The sequence below is a fragment of the Palaemon carinicauda genome, chromosome 33 (genome assembly GCF_036898095.1).
Source record: "Palaemon carinicauda isolate YSFRI2023 chromosome 33, ASM3689809v2, whole genome shotgun sequence".
In the NCBI taxonomy this organism is placed as follows: domain Eukaryota; kingdom Metazoa; phylum Arthropoda; class Malacostraca; order Decapoda; family Palaemonidae; genus Palaemon; species Palaemon carinicauda.
In genome coordinates this window covers 3,335,271-3,361,437 of record NC_090757.1, presented here as the reverse complement: position 1 = coordinate 3,361,437, position 26,167 = coordinate 3,335,271, and the positions used below count along the sequence as shown (strand labels likewise).

The 26,167-nt window shown below is 44.8% G+C and overlaps 1 long non-coding RNA gene across 1 annotated transcript in view; it reads left to right on the top strand.

Moving 5' to 3' along the window:
• The first annotated feature begins 3,709 nt into the window (after nt 1-3,709).
• Nucleotides 3,710-26,167, top strand: part of LOC137626052 (uncharacterized) — a 38,444-nt gene continuing 15,986 nt past the window's right edge. The window contains exon 1 of the long non-coding RNA XR_011040967.1: nt 3,710-3,784. This is a non-coding gene — a long non-coding RNA (uncharacterized lncRNA). The remainder of the gene's footprint in view (nt 3,785-26,167) is intronic.

Here is a 26,167-nt window from a genome sequence, read left to right as displayed (position 1 = left end):
AATTGTAACATACAATATGGAATTGTTGAATTAAACAGCATCTGCAGTGCACAACTAGTAATATTGACAAAAACATTTATCTTAAATGTAAATATACTATGATCTACAGTCCAGGCCAGTTTAGTAGTGTTTTGGGTTGTTGCCTTTGTAACGGCTACCCTGTGCTTATTTTTCTCCAATTTTGGTTTAACTTGTTATTATGTTATCTCAAGTTTTTGAGTTTCTTCTTCCCTTTTGTATTATGTATATATATATATATATATATATATATATATATATATATATATATATATATATATATATATATATATATATATATATATATATATATATATATATATATACTGTATTCAAACTTCTTCCTCCACTGCAGGTTAAAAAGTAGCATTGAATCTTGTCTATCCCCATAAATGATTTTTCTACTTTTCCGTCTACAGTAAAGTTGCAGAGTGAGTTTTTGCATATCTTCCCACATTGTTAGCCCGATATGCATTTATTACTGTATCTAGTTTCAATAAGTTAAGGAGGCCCTGGGTATTTAAATTCTGAACTTGAAGATATTTTTTGCCCGGCCCGTATTTTGTTTCTCAAACGTATTAAGATAGATATCCACAGGCACCAAATCATGTCCGTTTTCTTTTACCAATTCATATCCGTTTTCTTTCACGATAGTATGTCATAGAGTTGAGCCTTGTTTCAATATCTCTAGTGTACAGTAATAACAGAATGACCCAAACTTCAGTCCTTAATGCACAATTGGGTGTATTCTTTGGAGCTCGTAATATCAATTTAGACGTCTTGTTTCCAGAATTTATAGCTTGTCTATATCCTCTTTGATTAGATAAATTGTTTCTGTCGACTGCTATCCAGTTACTAAAATCAGTGTAGACATCACCTTACAACAAAATAATGAAAACTTTGTGTTATGCACCAAGATAACCACATTTATTATCTTACTATTGCAAATATATCAGATGCAATTAATTAAGGAGAGCGTGTTTACGCTGAAGCCGGTAACTGTAAACAAGGTTAGTGGTAGGCTACAAAGCAAGTTTCTGGAAACCGATCCAATGAGAGAATTCTTATGAAGGGTGTACCACAGGGTAGTGTTCTGGGCCCTATCTTGTTTAACATATATACTATCGAGCTATCACACATCTTGAAAAAACAAAAAGTGGGTTTTAAACTATATGCAGATGATACTCAGTTTTACCTCTCAATTTCAACAACACAAGATACAGAGAAGAAAATTGATGAGATAATGACTGAAATAAAAACATGGATGCAGAGGAAAAAGCTCAAATTAAAAGATGATAAAACAGAATGTATGTTCTTTGGCACAAAGGTGGCTTTGAAGAATTACCAGTTAATTCAAAGTATAAAAATTGGTGATGCTGATGTTGGGATTGTGCCTGTTGTGAAAAATTTGGGTGTACTGATAGACTGTAATTTGTCAGTGAGGGACCAAATTGTGAACACAGTGAAAGTGTGTAACTATCACCTGAGAAACATAGCATTTATTAGAAAATATTTAACTGAGGGCAGTACAAAAATTTTAGTGATGAGTCATGTAATATCAAGGCTTGATTATTGCAATTCTCTGTACTACAAATTGCCCAATACACTACTAAGAAAGCTTCAAAATGTGCAAAACCGGGCGGCTAGACTGAAAAAAGGCATTAAACTAGGGGAGAGAGTAACTCCTGCATTGATCGATCTACATTGGTTACCTGTTAAGGCTAGAATTGAATTTAAAATTTGCTTGTTGACTCACAAAGCACTTACAAGTGATAAGCCTAAATATCTTCGTGATTGCTTGGTCCCCTACCCTGAAGCTACCAGCGCCGCTGTAAGAGTTAGACATGCTGATGACCCACATAGACTATTCGAAATTAGTGTGAATCATGCAATAGGAGGAAGAACGTTCAGTTATGCTGCACCGAGACTCTCTAACGACCTTCCACTCGATGTCAAGAATAGCAATAATGTGGCAGCTTTCAAGAAAAACCTGAAGACTTATCATTTTAGAAAGTGTTATAATAGTGACCTGAAAACTATTAAGCCTGAATACAAATGCTAGCGAAATAACTGATAACGATACAGAGCAAAATATAAACTGGAAAGAAATTATTTTTTCACACACCAAGGCCCGCCTGAACAGACCTTTAGTGTTTGGTGGAGGGCGAGAAATAAACCCCAAAAAGTAAAAGTAAAAGTAAGTAAGATAGATCATGGTGTACCTGAAGTGTCCTGCAATTAAATGTAACATGACTAAAGTCCCGCTTTTACAACGTCTTAACAGCTTTTTTAAAGCTAGCAAAATGTCGCACTTTCAATTAACTTTTGTGAGTTTTGTTCCGCTTTGTTCACGTTTATTCCATTTGTTTTTTGGTGTTACAAAAATAAAATTCCCCATTTTAGTGGAATAGTACTGAAATTTTAGTAATTGTTTACAACACCACGCTCTCCATTTACTCCAAAATAATGCAATCCCGCAGTTCTCTTCTTGGTTATTTAAATTCTGGGAAAGCAATAATTAGCAAGATATGTTGGGGAAGGGGTTATAAAAAGAAAATTTTGTTTAATTTTGATGTTTCCTTTATCTGGTAACTTGTATCGTCCTCTCCGACTGCCACGATACCGAGTGAAGTAAATTAAAGGAATAGTATAGTCTGTAAAGTGCATGAAGTTTAGCCCTTTGCAGCTAGTGATGTCGGCAGGATAAATCCCCAAGAAAGTTACGATGGTAGTATGCATTGTGTGTGTGTGTGTGTTTTTTTTTTTTTTCTTGTTTTCGGTTTAAATCCAACCCTCCACTGAAGTCGAGTGAACTACTCGAGCGGGTCCATATCAATCATCTAACGAAACATTTTCAATATAACTTATACAATTCCTTGATTGTAGCATCTTCCAAATCATATGTTCTTGTGAAAAGTAATGTCTTTAGTTTCTTCTTAAATTCAACTGCTCCCTTTAGGTCCTTCATTTCAGTTGGCAGTTTATTATAATGTCTAGGCGCACAGTAGTTAAAAGCCTTTTCACGAAATTTACTATTTGTTTTTGGTTCAGATAGTCTATGTCTGTCACTCATGCGTCTTATGGTAACATTTGTTTCTAGTTCTAGTTTGTTCAGGCATTCTTTTAGATATTTTGGTTCAGTATCTTAAACGTTAGTAAGAGTAGCTTGTATGTAATTCTCGCCTTTACCGGCAGCCAGTGTAATTTAATTAGTGCAGGGGTAATTCTATCCATATTTTGGTGGTATGTATTTTTATTCTATCTTCAACCTTTGATAATAAATTGAATTGTGTCATAACAATTGTAGAAGTGCTCTAGTTAACATCTATGGAAAGTTGGATTAAACTGCATGTTCGATTTTTAATTTAGATAAACAAAATGTATGATATATTGCCTAAGGAAAGTTTTCAATGGGAATTTTATGAAAACCCCGATTTAAGTTTTGAGGAAAATTTCTGTTAAAAGGGAAGACAAACTATGGCATTCAAGAGATTAAAGTAATAATGAAGCTGAATATTTTTTTTTAATTTTTTCTTTCAGTTTGAAGTTTGTAAGAAGGGCGGCCACAACTGTATGGAACCGAAAACGGGGTAATTCGATAGTTCTGTTGAATTGAATAGCTGTTGTTTGAAGGCTGTCGGTAGGGAGAGAAGGTACCGTACTATCGTTAGCATTGTGACAAACCGGGCTTTCATTCGGTAAGTTCCCTATGAAGAACTGAGAGGTAGGATACAGACTTTCAACAGTAAAGCTGTAATAACTCAAGGTATGTGTGGGATATAATGTTACGAATTGAGGTAAAAAATTGTCAATTTAATGTCCTGTATAATTTTTGCTTGTATGCCAGATAACGAAGGTAAATTTAATAATTACAATTGTATTTTTGTCTTTGTAATTGGACATAAAATTTTTGGAAGCCTTGCCGCCGTAGCAATTATGAAGTACTCGTCAGTTTGTAGCCATACTGGAATTTTAACATATTGGGATTTATAGATAATATATTTTACGAGCATTGGATGTAGATTGTGTGGTTTGCCCAAGATTTTTCTAACGCTGGCCATAGAAAGTTCAATTGCCTGTTAGCAATTTGTCCGTTGAATGTTCTTGAGGTAAATATTCTCATTACATTGATTACTTTTGCTTTAAATTTCGTGAAACATTTAGTTGACCTTACTCGTGAGTCGTGACGTCTGCCTCAAATCTCAATAACCCGTAATACTTCCGTCAACGAAGTTGGAAGAAAGGTTATGCTTTACCCCTGCTAGTGTTTGTGACTTAGTGTGTTTGTTCTTTTGCTTGCGAACACATTCCTTGCCACAATTTTAATCGTAGAGTAACGAAACTTGCAGGAATTAATTGTTGGGTAAAATAAAGATGGAAATTATTAAAATTTGGAAGGTCAAGGTCACGATCAAACAAAATGTTCAATTCACGTATTCAGCGTTAAGTTTGGACATCGTTGTCTCAGAGATATCAAACTTAGTTCATATTTGAGTAAATGAAAATCCACGCCAGTTAACCCATGTTTATGTCGAGGTCCAAGGTAAAGCAAAAGATCAAATTCCATTAATCAACTATACAGCCACAATTTTTTACCCTGTTTGTTTGTGAACACCTTCCTGGCCACTGTTTTAATCGTAGGGTAATGAAACTTGGAGGGATTAGCTGTAATGCAAAAAGCTGGAAGTGATTAAATTTTGGGAGGTCAAGGTCACTGCCTAGCAAAATGTCCAATTCGCATAATCGGTTACAAGTTTGGACATCGTTGTCACAGACTTGAAACTTGGTTCTTATTTGAGGGCATGAAAATCCATGTCGGTTAATACGTGTTAAGGTTAAAGGTCAAGGTCAAGCTAAATGTCAAATTCTGGTCATCAACCATACAGCCACAATTTTAATCATCAAGTTATTTAACTTGCAGGGATTTTAAACTTGCGTAAGAGCTGGAAGTAATTAAATTTTGGACGGTCAAAGATCAAGGTCACTGACGGGCAAAACATCCAAAATAAATCCAAAAGGTTGAGAAATAAACTGCCCTGGCAGAAGTCTGTGCTCTATTGAGTGCCCCTTTAGCTTACTTTAGGAGTACAACTCGCCTGAGGGAATTTAGGTGAGATTTCTTGGAAGCTTTCGTGAATATCATTGTTGAAATGATAGATGACCGACCATGTTTTATGGGTCTTTTACAGAACTGTGGGGTTTTACATTTAGCACTTAATGTACAGGCCTCCTATATGATACCTTATTATAGTATTATTATTCAGGACTAGTGTGTACTATTCAAGTCTTTTAAAAATGCAGTATGTCTGAATGAATTATGTTGAATCTGTGGAGAGTAGAATCACAAAATTTCAGGTACTGTAACCATTGAATAATTTCCATTTCCAGGATGATGATCGAAGATAAAACGGATTTTGAGCGAAGCGAAAAATCTATTTTTTGGTGAGATAGCCATGTCGTCCTGATGGAAGGTTCCTTCAGTAGCTTCCTTAGGGTATATTTGACCACAGTAGATATTCCCAGAGAATTTAACTAAAGGTTTCACAGAATTCTAACTTCTGGCGCGAGTACCCATAAGGTTTCCCTTTAGGATATCGTATAATAACAGGGGACGTATGCTTGACACGCCACATAGCTATCTGCACCCCACATAGCGTTTACGCTTCGAGGGGGAAGTGTGGCAAGTTATGGGAGGAGCCGTTACTAAGTTCTCCTTCTTCGTTACTGTTACGGAACTCGGTGACGTCATAACCGCCGCCATGTTTGGCCGCCGTCTTGGTTTGTCACCGTTGCGCGCCTTCCTCATTCCTTCCGGCGTCTAGGCCAGCCTCCATGATACAATAAGATTGGGAGGGGCCTGAATAGAGAACAAGGGTAGGTCTATCAGGACGACATGGATATCTCACCCAAAATTAGATTTTTTGCTTCGCTCAAAATCCGTTTTATGGCCTCAGGCCATGTCGTCCTGATGGAAGTGTACCAGAGAATTAATGTATCGTGGATTTTTTCCCTTTTTGTAGTGCCATACGACTTCTAGACAATATTCCTTTGGTGTGATGACCAAAGAGACCTGTGACATTTCCGTTACATGTCACTTCAGAGAAACATGGACTATGATCCCGCTTCCTGCCCCCCCCCCCCCCCAGCAGGGAAGAGTCCTATTGGACGTAAGGAAAATCTTGAAGTTACTTGATAGAGGAACTCGCCTAGCATCAGAGATACCTGCCGGTCCCAGGGCCAGATAGAAGATGGTAAGTACAACGTGTTGGAACAAATTACCTTAGTCTAGATGAGTTTGTATCAATGAAAAAACAATAGTATAATTATTGTTCAGAGTATCAATCATATCATGAGGGAAGTAAAACTCTCAAACAGTATTTTATTTCCTAAATGAGGGCGAAATAAGACGCTCGAGTAGAGCAAATTCTAATTTCATTTTTTAGTCAAAATAAGAATTAGCATACAGCAGTTAATAAATATATATTGTAATGGAATGCAATCAGTAACATAGGCTCAAGACTAATAGAAAAAGGGGTGTGGAATCTGAAAAGGAAAAACTTGCCATTACACACATTAGTCCTGTAGGAACTATAAAGTTTTTCTAGAATGTCTTATATACACTTCATGTTAAGAACATGTGGCACACATGTTTTAGTCTATGTGACTTCACCTTTGTTTAAGAACAGTCCGTAGTGTCCCGAGCAGGCACTAATTTCACCATGTTGTGCACTAGGGTCGACACAGACACCCCTAGAGTCCCGAATAACTCACTGTTCTACGCAGCGCTAAGCAGCAGGTTTTAGCACACTACCTGCAACTACCACAAATCTCTTAAGTTCATGCACCTTCTTCGCGTAGTGTTTGAAAAACACTCTTGAAGACTTCCAGCCTGTGAAAGAGCGAAGACTTTCGAAGTCCATGGACTGGAAGAAGTTCAGAGAAGAGGCGACTTTTCTGGGATCGTGACCTGCGGGTGTACTGTCAGGATCAGCTCTGCGAATAAAGTAGGTGATCTTCGCCCTTAGTTGTTTGATGTTTTTCCCTAAAGAGCTGTCCTCCGCCAAAGTCTGAAGTTCTTCGAAGATAGACCTTTAGACTCTCCACTGGACACAGAGACATCTTCCTTCAGAGGGCAGATTCTCCAGGGGCCCCACCTTTTAGTGGGTAGCTCGTTCTTGTCGAGAAACGTTGGGTCAGGAAAGAGGGTAAGCTCGCCTGTTTCAGCAAACTGGATCTGGCCCTCTTCTCTTGATAATGCCACTATCTCACTGACTCGGGCTCCCGAGGCAAGAGCAAATAGGAAAATCACTTTTTGAGTCAAATCTTTCAGAGGGCAAGTTGCACTGTCCAAACTTGAGGCAAAGTGGAGCATCTTGTCAAGACACCAAGAAATGGGTCTCGGTGGGGGTGCAGGTCTGAGCCTAGCCCATGCCTTTGACAGCTTGTTTAAGATGTCATTTGACAGGTCTATCTGGAAGGCATAGAGTAATGGTCTCGTCAAGGCCGATTTGCAAGTGGAAATCGTGTTGGCTGCTAAGCCTTCTCCATGAAGGTGAATAAAGGACAAACAAAAATCCATTGAAATTTCCGTAGGATTTTTAGCCTTGACAAAGGACACCCACTTCATATTGCCTTCTGGTAGATTTTGTTTTATATTCCTCTAAGAAGTCTAAGCATTTCTTCGAGATCCCAAGCCTCTTCTTGACGGCTATCTATCTATCTATATACCAAGGCACTTCCCCTAATTTTGGGGGGTAGCCGACACCAACAATGAAACAAAACAAAAAGGGGACCTCTACTCTCTATGTTCCTTCAGCCTAATCAGGGACTCAACCGAGTTCAGCTGGTACTGCTAGGGTGCCACAGCCCAACCTCCCACATTTCTTGACGGCTAGGGAGAGAAAATCATGAGCTGTAGGTCTCGGGTTTTCCTTGCTGAAGCAAAGGCAGTCGACTTCTGAACTTGCTGGGTTAGAACTGGGTCTGGTAGGGGAATTAGCTTTGGTTGTAATTCCAGGATTAATGGGAACCAGTTGCTTCGGGGCCACTAGGGCCGCTGTTCCTCGGAAGGATCTCGGTTTGGTGAGGACTTTCAGCAGAAGATTGGGTGGAGGGAAAAGGTAAATCTTGGTCCATCTGTTCCAATCTTGGGACATGGTGTCCACCACTTCCGCTCGGGGGTCCTCGTATGGGGACACATGGCGAGGAAGTTGTTTGTTGTTGCTCGTTGCGAAGAGGTCGATCTGTAGTTCTGGGACTTATGGGAGATGAAGGAGAATGAGTCTGCGTCTAGGGACCATTCTGACTCTTATCGGAGTTGCCCTAGATAGAGCATCCGCCGTCACGTTGCGGAATCCTTGTAGGTGAACTGCTGAGAGGTGCCATCTTTTCTTGTCCGCCAAGCGTAAGATGGGTAGCAACACTTGGTTGAGTTCGGGCGATCTTGAGCCCCGACGATTGAGACATCTGACCACGACGTCGCTGTCCAGAGTCAGACGGATGTGGACTGAGGGACGTGGAGACAGCCTCTTCAGAGTGAGAAGGACCGCCATGGCCTCCAAGATGTTGATGTGAAACGTCTTGAATAGAGGAGACCATGTTCCTTGAACTTGTCGTTGGTGGGAGTGACCCGCCATCCTTCTAGCGATGCATCCGTGTGGATAACGACCGTTGGAGATGGTGGTTGAAGAGGTACCGATCTTTCGGGTTCTTTGCCTCCGACCATGGCTTTAGGAGTGATCGAAGCCTGGTCGGCAGAGGTCTCTTGAGATCTCTTCGAGCGATTGATGCGTATCTTCTCCAGACTCCCAATGCATCCTTTAGCTGTGCTCGCAGCACTGGGTCTTTCACTGAAGCGAACTGAAGGGAGCCAAGCACCCGTTCCTGTTGTCGTCTCGAAATCCGTTTGGATTTTAGGAGTCTCTTGACAGATCCCGCTATTTCCTTTCTTTTCTTCAGTGGAATGGAAAGATGGTGTGACTGAAGGTCCCAATGGATTCCTAGCCATTGGAACTACTGAGCTGGAGCAAGTCGAGACTTTTTGGTGTTGATCTTGAAGCCCAAATGTTCCAAGAATTGGATCACCTTTGTAGAAGCTTGCAGGCATTCTTCTATGGATGCTGCCCACACCAGCCACTCGTCCAGGTAAGCCATCACCTGGACGCCTTGTAAGCGTAGCTGTTGGACGATCGTCTCTGCGAGCTTCGTGAATATCCTTGGGGCTATGTTTAGCCCGAAGGGCATGGTTCTGAAGGCGTACTATCTTCTTTGAAGCCTGAATCCTAGGTAGGAGGAGGTCTGGCGATTCATTGGAATGTGCCAGTAGGCGTCCGTCATGTCTATCGAGACTAAGCCTTTTGAGGCAGCAGGGCTCTTATGTGCTGAAGAGTCAGCATTTTGAACTTGTTGTTCACTATGAACTTATTGAGAAGGAACAAGTCCAGAATGACTGAGTTTGTCGGAGTCCTTCTTGGGAACACAGAATAGTCTTACTTGGAACCTGGTGGACTAGACCCTCTTGATCACATTCTTGTTCAAGAGTTCTTGGACGTATTCTTCCAGGATGGGGGTGGAGTGTTGGAAGAATTGGTGGAAAACTGGGGGTGGTGTCACCCAGCTCCACCCTAGTCCGTTCTTGATGATGCTGTGAGCCCAAGGATCGAAGGTCCAATGATCCCGGAAGAGGCGGATTCTTCCTCCCACCGGAAGCATCTCATTGCTTCTGGTTTCCCGAGGGTTTACCACCTCGGCCGCTTGCTCCCCGTCCTCCTCTCCCTCTGGAGGGACGTCGAGAGGAGTCACTGCTGGCGCCTCTACCTTTGGGACGAAAGGTAGTCGATTGCCTTTCGTAGGCTGGCGTGAAAGCTGGTGACTGAGCCACCACTGGCTGGGGTACCAACTGAAAGGTTTGTTGGGGCTGAGCCACCAACTGGGGAGCGGCGGGTGCCGGAAACTGGCGCTTAGCCTGACGCTGCTGAGGTCTGGGCTTGTTGGTCTTCTTCTTAGGTTGGGGGCCCTCATCCTGAGAAGATTTCCTCTTCTCCGACATGCCCCACTTATGGAGAAGGTTCCAGTTCTCCGTGGCGGCTCTGTCGACGATCTCTTTCACGAGGTCCTTAGGGAAGAGATCTTTCCCCCAGATGTTGGAGGAAATCAGTTTCCGGGGTTCGTGTTTTACGGTGGCATTCGCAAACACGAACACTCTGCATGCTCTCCGGGCCCTGATGAAGCTATAGAAATCCTTCATCAGGGTGGCAAGATGGGTCTTAGCCAAGACCATATAGAAGCCTGGGGTCCTTGTGTCCCCGGCCATTGTCTCCATCTGGACCTGAAGGGAGAGGGAGGCAGCTAGCCTCTCTTTCGTGTCCAGCTTCCGACGCAGAAGGTATTCGGAGAGCTTGGGGAGGTTCTCGTTGAACTGCCGTCCAGCGATGTCAGCCTCTAACTTTCCCACAGAGAAAGTTAACTGGATGTCTTTCCAGTTTTTGGCGTCGGGAGGGAGGGTGAGGGAGAGGGGCCTACAATCCTCCAATGTAGGGCAGGGTTTCCCTTCCTCCACCGCTTTCAACACGGCTAGCAGGGATTTCTCTGCAAAGGGGAAGACCATGGTGGCAGGAGCAAGAAAAGATGGGTGTTTCTTGCTGAGGGCCGGCACCTTGGAGTTGGTGTAGCCCTTGCTCTTCAGGCAGCCGGCCAGAAGAGATTGAGCCTTTGCATTAATGAAAACGATGTTCTTCTTAGGCTCGGTTTCTTCCTTGGAAACTGGCTCAGACTTGATATGGATGTAACAGTCCAGATAAGCTTCAAAGCTAGGCGAAAACTCCACCTCTTCAAGGGGAATGGCGCCTAGCATATCGTTGACGAAGATACGTCCGCTCGTGATCGGCATGTGTTCTGCATGCCTCCATGGGTTCATCACTGAGCATTGGGGAAGATCCTTCACGGTGATCTTCCTCGGGGTCTGTTTGGATAGGCGTAGGATTTCCCTCTTGAAATCCTCGTCCCTCTGGCGAATCCTCTCGTCCAGGATCGCCACCAAAGCTTGGAGGTTATCCACGGGGGTGTCCACTCTTGCAGGTGTTGGAGTGGAAGAGGTAGAGGGGCCGGGTTCCGAAACAGCAACGGAAGTGATAGAGGGGGCAGGGGTGCCTTCACCCTCAGAGTCAGGAGCCTCCCTAGGCTCCTTCTCTTCTGGACCCTCGGCCATCAGGGTCCTTTCGGTGGTGTCCGACACTTCCAACATCCATTCCACCTCCTCAAGATGGAAGTCTTGAAGTGCGTCCGATACGTTCGGTTCGACCATCAGTTGGACGCAGGGGATCTTCGGTTTGGGGATGACAGCATCCGCAGATGCTTTGGGGAAGAGCAAAGCGCTCATCTTCTCACTAGGGAGATAGGGCCCCTTGGCGTTCTTCTGGAAACCACGCACCCATTTGCGTAGTTTCTCGCGAGCGATGTCCCTGGCCTCCTCAGACGGGGGGCCTCGAACGCTTCGTTGAGCAGGTCCTTGCAGACGGTGTAGACCTGCAGGTCCCAATAGCGGAGAGTTCCTTGGGAAACGGAACAGCTGCCGTGGGTTCGGCACGCCAGGTGGCCTTAGAAGTCCGGGCGCCGAACGCTGCAGAAGGCGCTCTTACACCGGATGTACTCCTCCTGTAAAGAAGGAAGGGGTACATGAGTCTACAGAAGTCTATATCATTGACTTAAAGTAATCTTAGATTAGGTTTTAAAAGAAATGTCAATTACAATATAAGACTTCCAAGTGTAAGCTTAGGATAGGTAAGCTGGAAATGAAGCAGGAAAGACACATACATGTGCATCCCGCCCAGCCAATTGCTGTGACCTCGCACCATAACTAATTCTAGGGCCTTTTTGAGAACGCCCTAAGGAGGGGGATGGGATATCCGAAATGGATAATAGCACTCCTTGTGCTTCCTCCAGAGTATTAGCAATGGTGAGATGGAGAGAGCTGAGTTCATTCAGCTTAAGGGAAAAGGAGAGTAGATCATCCCCAATTCAGGTAGGTCCCGGCAAGGGACTGCGCATGGATGCACAGAGTATGCTAGAAATATTTACTGCATAACTATACACCATAGTTTTCTGACTAGGGTATGTACTATACCATAGATGTACTGGCTATCGTATATAGCTATACAATAGACACTGCCGGCGCATTGCCGGCAGAGAAGAAGTGACAGTCCACTGATGTAATATGATTAGGTGGCTCCGGCAGCACGCCGGCATGACGGAAGCGCGCCGCTCGCCGGCGAATCTCCAATTGAGGGGGAACCCCTCCCAGCCATCAGTCTATGTGGCGGAGAAAGGGCGAAACCTCAGGATGATGGCAGATCGCCGGCATGTCGGCGGCCCCCGGCAGTCGGCAGGCAACCGGCTTTAGGTACTCCGACCCTGACTTCAATCTATGAGAGAGAGAGGATACCAGGTCTAAACTGACGGCTGTAGCCGGCAGAGTAGTGTGACAGTGGATTGGCACTGATTGAGATAGAGAGAAAGTATGGAGGAAGGAGGAGGGAAGGGCGGTAGCTCACTACCCTAACCTTGTCTTCCTCCGGAAGGAGTGTTCAAATGGAAGGGAGAGAATGGCAACCTTTCATCCAGCCGCAACAGAGCCGGCAGTCGGCTAGAGTTGCGGGTGGTGGCCCAAGGGAGGACCGAAGAACACTCTTAAGATAGTGAGGTGTTCCGCCGGCAGACCGACCTGTCGTATGCTATCCCTTAGTTCAACTATGTGGGAAGCCTAGCAGTTCGGACTAACCAACGAAAGGACCGGGCCGACCCCACAACCCGCCGGCACTTGGTCGAGTTGTAAGACGGTGGACAGGGGTGTGATGGCTAGGCCATAACCAAAGGACAGAGGGGGAGGGGAGAGGGTCCTGAGAAGGAGTGTAGGGGAAGGCGTGAGCCCTCACCGGCACTCCAGGGGGGGGGTTCTGTTCCAGTACTGGCACTAACCTATGTGTAGGAAGAATTTTCTCCAGCCTAGGGTAGGTTAGTACAGAGAAGGAGCGGCACGGATGTGCCGTCCTAAACTATAAAGAAACAGAATCCCATGGCCTGCCTAACCTAGGCTAGGGGAACATATCCCATAGTCCGGGGAAGGTAGGTGTAGGAAAAGTCGCTAGGCCACGGAGGAAGGGTCGTAACCCTACCAGGTGTGGCCTAGGGGGAAGGGCAGAGCCCCCAGTTTGTCGACCAGCAGAACCAAAAGGAGAGTTCATTCGCCTAATGGGGTAGCTTGGGGCAAACGACTGGTACGCTGAGGTTCTGTCCCAAACTCAAAGCTCATGAAATATGGCTATGGGTGGGGAAAGAAAATAATCCTAGCCTAACCTCACTTGAATACGATTCAAGGTAAAGAGGGTTAGGATGTAGTCTAAGCTACCTCAGAGGGAGGAGAGATTACCTTACGATGAAGGTAACCGGGGAGTTGAGAAAGTACAGTATACCAAAGTCCAGGCGTTAGGTTAGGGGGGAGGGAGTCGACTACCAAGATCATCGAAACCCCTTGTATTCTTTCTAGAAGGAGGAAAAACATGTGCAATCACTGAATCTTATGTATAAATGCCTAACATCTTCATTTCATAATTTAACACTAGGAACACTTATTATATCATGGATGAAAGCAAACTAAAACGCCTAGGCTATCGAGCCTAGGGGCTAGGCTAGCAAGCTAGCGAGAGGATTCGGCTACCTACACTCGCCGAAAACGAATACTATCGCCATAATATAACTAATTCCTAGCAATGAAGACTAAATAACTAATACTGACATTAGTTATAAAACCGGGAAGGTTGTTCTGGCTAATTAAATAAAGCATGCGATGCGAACAACAGCGTCAGCGTCATGACGCCTCCGGTTAAGACAGCAGCTCCGCCACAAAACACTGTATTTTAAGATAAATTGGCGTTACTTTACGGCCAGAGCTGATTTATACGATACAAGAATATGGTACTCAACTTTCCGGAAGAAGGGGAGGCTGAGGTTTGCGACATGACGAAACTAATAGCGAATAACTGGGAAAAAGATACCTGGCCAAAGACGCTACGAGTGAAGGAATGGGGAAGGCGCGCAGCGGTGACGTCAACCAAGATGGCGGCGGTTATGACGTCACCGAGTACCGTAACAGTAACGAAGGAGTAGGCTCTCAGTTATTTTTGAGTGAGTTGGTAGCATGGGTTCTTTGCCCACTGTGCTAGTAATTCCAGAAGTTATCCCAGAGCCTGTGATCTCGGAGCTAGTGGTTCCTGCAGTGTGTAAAAATCCAAAGAAGGCTTCTGCTCTGGTGAAAGTTCTAGTGCCAAAGCCAATGAGGGGTGTGAGAAGGTAACAGTGCCAGTGAAACTCGCACATCACCTTGGTGCCCATCACCCATGCTTGTTGCCTCTGTGCTGTCACCCCTATACCTGTAACCTTTTGGCCCATGACACGGGAACTAGTGAACAGTGCCAGTGTTAGTACCTAGTGTTTCACATGTGACAGTAACCATCAGTGTTGTGGTTCCTGTTAGAGCAACCCCTGTTATTTCTTCCCTTTGGGGAACATGGTCTTCAATGGTTGCTCAAACCTACGCCTTTTCTGCTTGCAGAGACTGTGGAGAAATTTGTTAAGAGAAAGAAGTAAGTTTTCTCTTCCAGTCCCTCCTACTCCTCTTGCTCTTCCTCCTCTCTCTTCTTCATATTCTGATGCTTTTTTTCTTCTTACGGGTTGTCGTGGCCGATGCGATAATGTGTCTGACTGGTAAATGCTAGACTGGGGTTCGGGTCCCACTCAAACTCGTTAGTTTCTTTGGTCGCTGCAACCTCACCCTCCTTGGGTGGCTAGCTTTACTTGGGTAACTATGCTGGGGGAGCATTCCCCCAAGCTGTGCCATGAACGTTTGTCAGCCAAGCAAGTCCGCTGCCTTGTGCCATGAATTAGTAGAGCCCCAAGGTCTTGGTATCTGGTTTTATTCCCATTAGCTGTTCACTCTTTATGCTTGCCAGGCTGAGACTCAGGTGGCTAGCTTGTCTACCTTGGTATCCCAACTGGTTGGAGATGCACATCTCTTTAGGCCAGGTTTTGGAGGAATTATGGCTCTCTCCTTCACATTTACTATCTAGATTAGGGAGTACTGTACTGGTGATGATCCCTTCTCTCTTGAGAGGTACTGTACTTTGGTATCCCAAGTTGAGAAGAGGGCAGCTTTCAAGGATGAGGATTGCAGCCAGCAGCCCTTGGTTATGGCTGAGGTGACACAACCTCTTAATCATTAGCATGGGGCCGTAGTTCCCTCTCCTCCCTGTTGGACAGAGAGAAGTACTGTACTTGGTACTGCTTCCGTCAGATTTGACCAGTGCCATTGATGTTTCTTTCCTTGATAATAACCACTCTTGTCTACCATTATCCTTAATTACTGTTTTTAAATATGTAACTTCCCTGGTAGTTACATATACTGTATATAGCTTTAATCCCACGTTTCGTCGCGCGCACGGCAGAAATTCAAATTTCGCGGCAATCACCGCCAGGTGAGCAGGTGGTCATACCTGAGCGCCCTCTCAGTTGGTAACTGGAACCGTTCCCAACATTCCTCAGAAATTCCCTGCCGTTGATCGAGTCAACACGTCGGAAATTCGTTTCGTTGTGGTTTACTTTATCTACAAATTTGGTGAAGTACCTTTTGTTTGATTATTGTTGATGGCTTTCGCTGCATTTTTTGGATTTTCCCTTTTGACTTTCACTCAGTTTAGATAGACTTTGTTGGTTTTTGACCTGGACGGTTAATTTACTATTTTCTAGTTTTAAACATAAGACTTAACTGGTAGTTATATATATAGCTTAAGTCTCTGACGTCACGGCAGAAAATTCAAAACTCGCGCCAATCGCCGATTGGATAGCCAGGTGTACCACCTGCGCACCCTAGCTAGGTACCTCGGAACCATCCCCTGTCCCTTCATATCTTCTCTGCTGCCGTAGCTCCAACATTGTTGGATATTCTCCTCACTTTTTTCCTGATATTTTTGCTGTCCCTTTGGTGAAGTACAATAATTTGGTTTTTGACTCTCGCTAGATTGGATTTTCTATTGGATACTCTTGATTTATGTTTGGATATTGATATTTTGGTCCTTGCTTGTTTTGATCTCTAACAATTTTTCAAAATGGCCACCCCCCTGTAACTTTTAGTGTGTGTGTGAGTGGGTGTAAGACCCGGTTGCCAAAGGCCTCCATTGATCCTCATTCGCTCTGTTTTAAATGTAGAGGTAAGGTTTGTGAGCTGGATGATAGATGTGACAAATGCCTTCTATTATCTGATCATGAGTGGCTAGAATTCGATCGCCATACGCGAAGGTTAGAAAGAGATAGGTTGAGGCGTAGTTCTTCTCACTCTTCTAGAGATTTTTCCTCTTCCCATGTCACTGAACCTATTCCTTCCCTTGTATTGGTAGTTCCTGTTCCCACTACGAGTACCGCTAATGATCCTACACTTAAAGACATGATGTTGGCTATTCAGGATTTGGGTGCAAAGGTTGAGTCTCGTTGCAGATAGGACGCAATTAATATCCGACGTTAAGCAGCTTAAAAGTGAAAGTGCGAGAAGTGCAGTGAGTGTTTTTAGTGCTGTGGAGGGTGCGCCTGCTCGGGCTTGTTGTTCTCCTAGTCCTAGACCTCTTCCAAGCTCCCCAACCCCTGGGAGAAGGTATGTCAAAAGACGAAAGGAAACGAGAGGCTTTAGCTCCCAAGCAGACGTCCCCTAGAGTGTTCCTGTTGATGTTTCCCAGGACGCTCGCCCTCACCATAGGAAAGGTGAGGTTAAGGCGTTTTATTCATCCTCGGATGACGATGTGCCTAAAAGGGGCTGGTGTCTAGTGTCCAGACCTCTTAAGAGAAAGTTTGATAATGGCAACCAGCGTCCTTCCAGGACATCACAACGTCCAGGCTGTAGCCATTGGAGCAGCCCAGAATGTTTTCCTTCTACCGAAGAGAGCTCGCCTTCCAAGCGTCCTGCTAGGACGTTAGTTTCTGCAAAGAATCGTCCAGTTGTTGGGCAGTTGTCTGAACCGGGCATGACCTCGGTTCATGCTCCTCCGCCTCCTTCAGATTTGCTCTCGCTCTCTGGATGCTCAAAGCGGTATTTGAGTGGTGTAGAAAAGGAGCCTGGGCTTGATGTATAGTCACCTGTTTTGCTAGTAGACCCTAATCTTAATATGTTGCAAGAGATGCAGCAAAAGCTTTCGTCCTTTATACAAAGCTATCAAGCTACGGAAGCTTCCACTCTGGACGCCAAGCGACGCAAGGCGGCGAGTCGCGAGACACTTGTAGACGAACGGCAAATATCTGGACGCGTTGAGCGTTCGACAGCGCGTAGCGTCCAGTGTCCTGGCGAACGTGACATTAAACGCCCAACATCACGCGACGTTGAACATCCTGCCTTCCAGGAAGTCGAGCGTCCTTCAAAACGAAGCGCCGAACATTCTATTAGAAGTGATAGTGAGCGTCCTACAGCAAATGCTTTTGAGCGCCCAGCAAGACGCGATGCCGAGCGTCCTTCTTTGGCTAAGCGGGATGTTGAGCGTCCTTCTTTGGCTAAGCGGGATGTTGAGCGTCCTTCTTTGGCTAAGCGGGACGTTGAGCGTCCTTCTTTGGCTAAGCGGGATTTTGAGCGTCCTTCTTTGGCTAAGTGGGACGTTAAGCGTTCTTCTAGTCGTTTAGTCGAGCGTCCTTTGATCCAGGACGTCGAGCGTCCAGCAAGGTGGGAGGTCGAGCCGAACGTCCTCCAGGACGCGATGTCAAGCAGCGAGAGCTCAGACAGGACGTCGAGCAAGATCCAGAACTCCTCAGCTATGATCGCGTGGACCGCGAGCGTGTCACAGAACGTCAAGGGACTTTATCAGACGAAGAAGTTGATGTTCTCCTTTCTCCTGTCGAACCTTTTGAGGAGTTATCTAAAGAAGACACTAAATCTTTTCGCCCATCAGTGGACTTGAAGAAACTCATGAAGGTTTTCAATGATGAGTTCCCAAAGTCTTTTGTTCCCGTTGCTCCACGTTCACCTCCATAGGAATTCACGCTTGGGAAACCGAAGAAGAAGTCGCTGTTTACTAAAATGGATCTGTCTCGTTCGTCGAAGTGCTCTTAAGTTGATGGGAGACTGGATGGGATCCAAAAAGGACCAAGGGAAAGCAGCCTTCGCTTTTCCCCCAACTAGATTAGCTTCTAGGTCTAGTATATGGTACGATATGGGAGATGGCGTCCAGTTCTGGACGTAAGTATTCTCAACACCTTTATCCAAAAGACAAAGTTCTCGATGGAGACGTCGAAGTCAGTGCTTGCAGCAGTAAGGAAGGGCAACTGGATGGTCTCACTGGACCTCCAGGACGCTTATTTCCACATCCCTATTCATCCGAGCTTCAAGCATTACCTGAGGTTCGTATTCCAGGGAGATGTTTTTCAGTTTCGAGCCCTGTGTTTCAGCCTCAAACCACCGCCTCTCAGATTTTTACGAAACTTATGCTCAATGTGGCAAGGATTCTCCACTCAAGAGGAATCAGACGATTGGCTTCTCAGAGCTGGCTCTCACGATCTCTGCCTGAAGGATCTTCAGACAACATTGAAGTTGACAGAAGAATTGGGGCTTCTGGTCAATAAGGCCAAATCTTCTCCGACACCATAACAAGAGATTCTCTATTTAGGGATGCTGATTCAGAGTAGAGTTTTTCGGGCTTTTCCGTCTCCCTTAAGGACGGAGCAAGCCATCCGGAAAGCACAATCGTTTCTAGGAGAGCAGAAGTGTTCTGCGAGGAAGTGGATGAGTCTGTTGGGAACCCTCTCCTCGTTAGAACAGTTTGTCTCTCTAGGAAGACTGAATCTTCGACCTCTCCAGTTTCACCTCAATTCTCACTGGAACAGGAAGAAGGATTTGGAGTCGATGTGTATTCCAGTCACGGAGTCAATAAGAAGTTGCCTTCAGTGGTGGAACGACTCAGTCAAGTTTCAAGAAGGTTACCCATTAGATCTGAAGAACCCAGACCTTGTGTTGTGTTCCGATGCCTCGGACTCAGGGTGGGGAGCAACACTGGGCAAGCTGGAAGTATCAGGGTTGTGGACGGAGGCTCAAAAGTCCTTCACATAAACCAAAAGGAGCTGTTAGCAGTCCTTTTGGCCCTGGAAAGCTTCGAAGGGTCAGTCCGGAACAAGGTAGCATGTACAAGTCAATGCCGAGAACACCACAGCATTGGCTTACATTACCAAGCAAGGAGGAACTCACTCGATTTCCCTTTACGAGACGGCGAGGAATCTGCTCATCTGAGCAAAGGAAAGAAACGTAATTCTGATAACAAGGTTCATCCAAGGGGAGAAGAATGTTTTAGCAGACAGTCTCAGCAGGAGAGGGCAAGTCCTACCGACAGAGTGGACACTCCATCTGGAAGTTTGCAGGAGTCTGTGGAAACTTTGGGGTCGCCCTTGCATAGACCTTTTCGCGACCTCAAAGACCAAGAGCCTAGAGACACATTGCTCCCCAGTGCCAGATCCCGAAGCAGCACACACGGACGCGTTCCTGCTAGATTGGTCAAATCTCGACGTGTACATTTTTCCGCCTTTCAAGATCCTTTACAAGGTGTTAAAAAAGTTTGTGTTAAGCGAAGGGACCAGAATTACCCTAGTAGCCCCCTTCTGGCCCGCAAGGGAATGGTTCAGAGGTACTGGAATGGATGGTGGACACTCCCAGAAGCCTTCCACTGAGAGTAGACTTACTCAAACAACCCCACTTGGAAAGACACCATCAAAGTCTTCAAAATCTTCAGCTAACTGCCTTCAGACTATCGAAAGACTCAAAAGAGCTAGAGATTTTTCGAAGGAGGCAGCTAGAACGATTGTAAGAGCAAGGTCTTGACCATCAGAGTCTATCAATCCAAGTTGGAAGTTTTCAGGGAATGTTGCAGAGTCAACTCCGTTTCTTCTTCCAGTACCTCTGTAACCCAGATTGCTGACTTCCTGTTATTCCTGAGAAGGAAGTGCAATTTTTCTTTATCCACTATCAAGGGATACAGGAGCATGTTGGCAACTGTATTCAGGCACAGAGATTTGGATCTTTCAAATATTAAAGACTTACAGGAACTTCTTAAGTCTTTTGAGACATCGAAGCAACGTCACCAGGATTCACCAGCTTGGAATCTTGACATAGTCCTGAAGTTCCTTATGAATGACAGATTTGAACCCTTGCAGTCTACATCTCTGAAGGACTTCACGATGAAAACCCTTTTCTTGGTTAGTCTGGCAACAGCCAAGCGAGTTAGTGAAGTCCATGCATTCAGTAAAAATGTGGGTTTTCAGGATAACAAAGCTATCTGCTCATTGCAGTTGGGTTTTCTCACCAAGAATGAGCACCCTTCTCAACCTTGGCCTAAGTCTTTTGAGATTCCGAATCTTTCGGATGTGGTTGGCGATGAGTTAGTCCTATATCCAGTAAGGGCCCTTAAGTTCTACTTACAGAACAAAGGAGTTAAGAGGCAAGTTGGAAGCCCTGTGGTGCTCGGTCAAGAAACCCTCCTTGCAGATGTCTAAGAATGCCCTGTCATTCTTTATCAGACTTTTAATTTAAGATGCTCATCCACATTGCATTAAAGATGCTCATGCACATTGCAGTGAGACAGACTTTAGACTTTTAAAGGTCAAGACTCACAAAGTGAGAGTTGTAGCAACTTCAGTGGCCTTCAATTAATATCGTTCGTTGCAAAGCATTATGGACACAACCTTTTGGAGGAGCAAATCTGTGTTTGCTTCACACTATTTGAAAAGTGTCCAGACTCTATATGAGGACTGGTATACTCTGGGACCATACGTAGCAGCGAGTACAGTAGTTGGGGAAGGATCCACCACAACATTCCCATACAGTAATCCTAATACATTTTCTTCTTTTGGAATTTTTAATTTGTTTTTTATGGTTGTCTTGTGGAGATTGCGACAAGTCTTCCGCAATCATTGATTGATCTGGTGGTCTATTTTGTTCCTTGAGAGCACCCGGAACTGGGTATTAGAGGACGCGCTGTCACTAAGAGGTGTGGTCACAGGTTTGAAAGCTCCTAGGGATCTTCAGCCCCCTGAGAGGACCGGTGGATCTCATAAGGAAAGCGGACATAATGGCAGAGTATCATTGAAGTCGGCTTCCTTATCAGGTACGAACCCTTAAGCTTGTTTTGTATTTAAACTCTTGAGCAGAATTCAAACTATATTGGCTGTCTCTAACCCTCCACCAAAGGTGTTAATCAGCTATATATATAACTACCAGGTAAGTCTTATGTTTAAAAATTTTATTTTCATTATGAAATAAATTTTTGAACATACCTGGTAGTTACATATAATTAAATTCCCACCCTCCTCCCCTCTAGAGACTAGAGGCATGGAAGATATGAAGGGACAGGGGATGGTTCCAAGGTACCTCGCTAGGGTGTGCTGGTGGTACACCTGGCTATCCAATCGGCGATTGGCGCGAGTTTTGAATTTTCTGCCGTAACGTCAGAGACGTAAGCTATATACAGTATATAGCCACTCGTTAAGATTCCCTTTACGAGGCGGCGAGAGACCACCTACTGTGGGCGAAAGCGAGGGACATAACCCTGATAACACGATTCATAGACGGGGAAAAGAACGTCAGGGCGGATCTTCTCAGCAGAGGAAGACAAGTTCTCACAACAGAGTGGACCCTATATCACGAGGTGTGCACCAGCCTTTGGATGCTGTGGGGAGAACCCTCTATAGACCTCTTCGCTACACAGATGACAAAGAGGTTACCAATTTATTGCTCTCCAGTCCCAGACCAGGAAGCAGCTGCGGTGGATGCCTTTCTCATGGACTGAGGACTAAACGTGTACGCTTTTCCACCATTCAAGATCCTGGACAGTCTCTCGAAAAAGTTCAGGGAGTCGAACAACGCCCGCATGACCCTGATAGCTGCGTTTTGGCCCATGAGACCTTGGGTTGCAGAAGTGATGGAGTGGCTGGTAGATACCCCCAGAGCGTTACCAAGTCTGAGCGATCTACTCAAACAGCCGCACACAGCCGCACATAGAGAGGTACCGTCAGAATCTCCCCGCTCTCAATCTGACTGCCTTTCGACTATCGAAAAGCTGGCTAGAGCGAAGGGCTTTTCAAGGGAAACTGCACGAGCTATCGCGAGAGCTAGGACGACGTCCACAATTTTAAGGTTTACCAATCTAAGTGGGACGTGTTTAGAGAATGGTGCAGGACTAGAAAATTTTCCTCTTCCAGTACCCCTATAGCCCAAATAGCAGACTTTCTATTGCATTTGCGAACAAAAGAAAAGTTGGCTGTATCGACCATCAAGGGATACCGCAGTATGCTAGCCTCGGTCTTTCGTCACAGACACATTGACGTGTCAGGAGACAAGGATCTCTCGGACCTCATTAGATCTTTTGAGACCGCTGAGAGAAAGAACAACCCAACCCCCTCTTAGAACCTGGATGTAGTCCTGGCTTTTTTTAACTCAAGCAGGTTTGAACCTCTTGACAAGGCTTCTTGGAAGGATCTTACTAAAAGGACTCTATTCCTAGTTGCATTGGCTACAGCCAAGAGAGTAGGAGAGTTGCAAGCCATCAGCAAGGGGGGCTTTAGTGGAGACAATGCAGTTTGCTCCCTTCAGCTAGGCTTTCTCGCCAAGAACGAGAACCCTTCTCGACCTTGGCCCAGATCCTTTTCCATTCCAGGGTTATCTCGCTTAGTAGGACGGGAATAGGAGAGAGGCCTTTGTCCAGTGATAGCTCTAAAATTTTATCTTCAAGCATCCAAAAACCTAAGAGGACAAGCAGACAACCTCTGGTGCTCAGTTAAAAAGCCCTCTTTACCTTTATCAAAGAATGCTCTGGCATTTTTTTTATTAAGGATTTGATAAGGGAAGCTCACCAGAATTTTGAGGAAAGAAGCTTTCCAATCCTTAAGGTAAAACCACATGAGGTTAGAGCTGTAGCGACTTCTATGACTTATAGGCACAATAGGTCAATGAAGTCAATCTTGGAGGTGACTTTTTGGCGAAGTAAATCAATCTTCGCAGACTGCTACCTTAAAGAAGTCCAGACCCAATATGAATTTTGTTGCTCCCTGGGTCCGTAGGTTACCGCCGGCGTCGTAGTTGGAGAAGGTACTACTGCCTCTACCCTATGATATACCCTTGCCTTTTTCTTGCTCTTGGTATCACAGGTTGTCTGTGAAGGTTGTTGCAGCCTTCCACAGTCTGGGATGCAAGTCAAGTTAATTTTATGGTGTGTGTTTTTAGTTTTTTTGAATAGGTGGTCAGAATCATTGTCCATGGCTATGTCAGGATAACAAGGGTGGAGGTCTAGCCACGCTTAGGTCGAGGACCTTGTGGCAGCCCCACAGAGACTTTTACAGCCCCCTGGGTGGATCACTGAGTCTCTTAAGGAATGCAGGCAAATGAGGCAGGATAACTATGAAGCCAGCTTCCTTATCAGGTAAGAACCAGATTATTGGTACTGCTAATTTGTAGCTATTAATAATTATATGAATTCCCGACGGGATTGAGGTTTTCTAACCCGCCACCAATGGTATCAATCAGCTATATATATGTAACTACCAGGGAAGTTACATGTTTAAAAATGGTATTTTTATTTTAAGATAAATTTTTAGATATACTGTACTTACCTGGTAGTTACATATATAAAAGGGCACCCCCCTCCTCCCCTCTGAAAACAGGGGCATGGAATTTCTGAGGAATGTTGGGAATGGTTCCTGGCGGTGATTGCCGCAAAATTTGAATTTCTGCCGTGCGCGACGAAATGCGGGATTAAAGCTATATACAGTATATGTAACTACCAGGTAAGTATATTTAAAAATTTATTTTAAAATAAAAATACCATGTTTGTCCTGTCCTTAGGACAGAATACTCTTATTCATAGGTTAGGAGTAGATCTGTTAAGCAGCCTGCTGATGGCTCTCAAGATTTTTATGCCCCAAAGGTTCTGGACCATGGACCAGAACCAACTAAATTGGAAGTAGCACTGGAGTTCCATAACTCTGTTGTGGAGGTCCACGTCATTCTTGCTAAAGAGTAATGTGCAGGCAGAAGTAGAGAAATACTGTGGAGGACAGTGATAGTGATACACTCCAAAGGCTGCTTCACGGCTGTTTACGGACAGATCTAAGGGTGTGGCCATGCCTGTGTGATAGGTGGGTTAGAAGGTCCCACGTGTAATTTTTCCCCCCTCGCAATGATTTGGCTCATGCCAAGCTGTTTCTAGGCACCCCCAGCCTGGCCAGTTCTGAAATGGAAGTGGCAAGAAGAGGGTACAATAGTTAAAGGGGATGCTGATGTTGGCATTCTCCCTCTCCTGCTGCCAGAAGTATAGAAGGAGGCCTGTCATACTATGGGGCAACTTAGCAGACACACGGGGACAAGCTTTAGGTAGTAAATGTCCTTCAGGACAGGTACTGTACTTGCTGCCATTTCCAGACCACTGACCCACAACTATCCTGCAGACAGGTAGTGTTTGCAGCTATACTCAATCATCAAGGGAAACACTAGCATTGTCACGAAGGTGAAAATGATGCTGGAGAAGAAAGGGACAAATTTTTGGTCTTCTACAGTCAAGGTTTTCTTGGAGAATTCAACTCTCTGGCTGCAGATAATTTTTAATCTCTCTCCCCTGAACTAATTTGTACTGCCAATCAGGTTCAAAATGGAAATGGTACAAGCTATACTGAATTCCATCAGAGAGGGAGACTTCATGCTTACAATGGTCCATTAATCAAGCCTCTCGCAAGTACGGCCTCTTCCTCCTCAAATGAGTAGTGACAGTTTAAGACTATGATTCACACTGTCTAATACTCCCCAGTAGTCACGTTGGTGGTGGCTTGGGGGCCTACTCATATGGTGTATGTAATTACTGTAGAAGTATCTGTATGATTGATTGATCCAGGCTTTCTCAGAGAGGTAGTTGCTATAGGATTAAGGTCGACTTCTTGCCCTTAGGCACAATCTGAGGATTGTGATGAATTCTGATAAGTAAATTGTCACACAAAGGCAGATGTTGAAGTAACGGGACAAGATGATAGACTTGACAGCCTACTGTCTCTTTACGTCAGATAATCTGTTTAGTAATATTAAGGAAGTAGTGCAACTGTTCTGTCAAAAGACAAAACTTCCAGCTCAATGTTTGCCAATTCTTCTCGACCATCTTTTCTTGTTGTAGAAGCTTGTCACTCTTGCAGTTCTCTACAAGTGAACCCTTCTGTGTTGTTGGTAGGATTGCTGATTAACCTCTAGGAGTATCTCTAATCTATCTTGCCCCAATGGGACAAGAGGTCTACAGACCAATCTTACATGGTGGTTGGACAAAGAAAAACTTTGCCAGGGAAGTCCCTCCTAACTCCCCTTGTACAGGCATGTAACAGGTCTCAGATATGTTGATGGATGGGTTTGGCCATCTTGTGGGTGACCTGGTCTGATTAAGGGTGTGGTCAGTGGATGAAACGTAGCTTCACAGTTTTGGAGATTCAAGCAGTGCTGCAAGCATTCAAAGAATGTATGTAGTGTTAATGAGCGACAATGCAAACGTTGTAGCTTATGTCAACAAGCAAGGAGGCACAGTTTACCTAACTCTTGCAAGTTGACAAATTAAGATGCACATCTGAAAGGGGAATTGTGCCATACAGTAGAGCTGTTAGCCAGAATCATTCCGGGTAAGAAAGTGGCAGGTGGTAGGGTCGGAGTGGGAGCAACAGCCTTACTTAGTGGGGCTCAACAGTAGTAGACCTGTACTCCACTTGGCAAAACAGGAAGCTGGTGTTCTATTCGCCTTTCCAGATCCGTGGGCAGTGTTTGAGAAGGATGCTTTCCAACAAGCATGGAGTCGTGTAGATGCCTACGCCTTTCTCCCATTTAATTTAGTTCTTTAGTAGATCAACAATGTGCCGTTCAATCTGATTCTTTAGTTGATCATTGTGTTGATCACACTAAGACTTGGGATGAACCTGGCTGCTCGTAGATAGCCACAAGTTAAGTGTTATCCCAATCTGTTACCATCTCAAAGACAAATTGGGGCTTTGTTATCAATCTTTTAGTAGTGCCTCACTGTCATGGCTGTGAAAGGCTACCGTTCAGCGTTATGCCTTGTCTTTGACT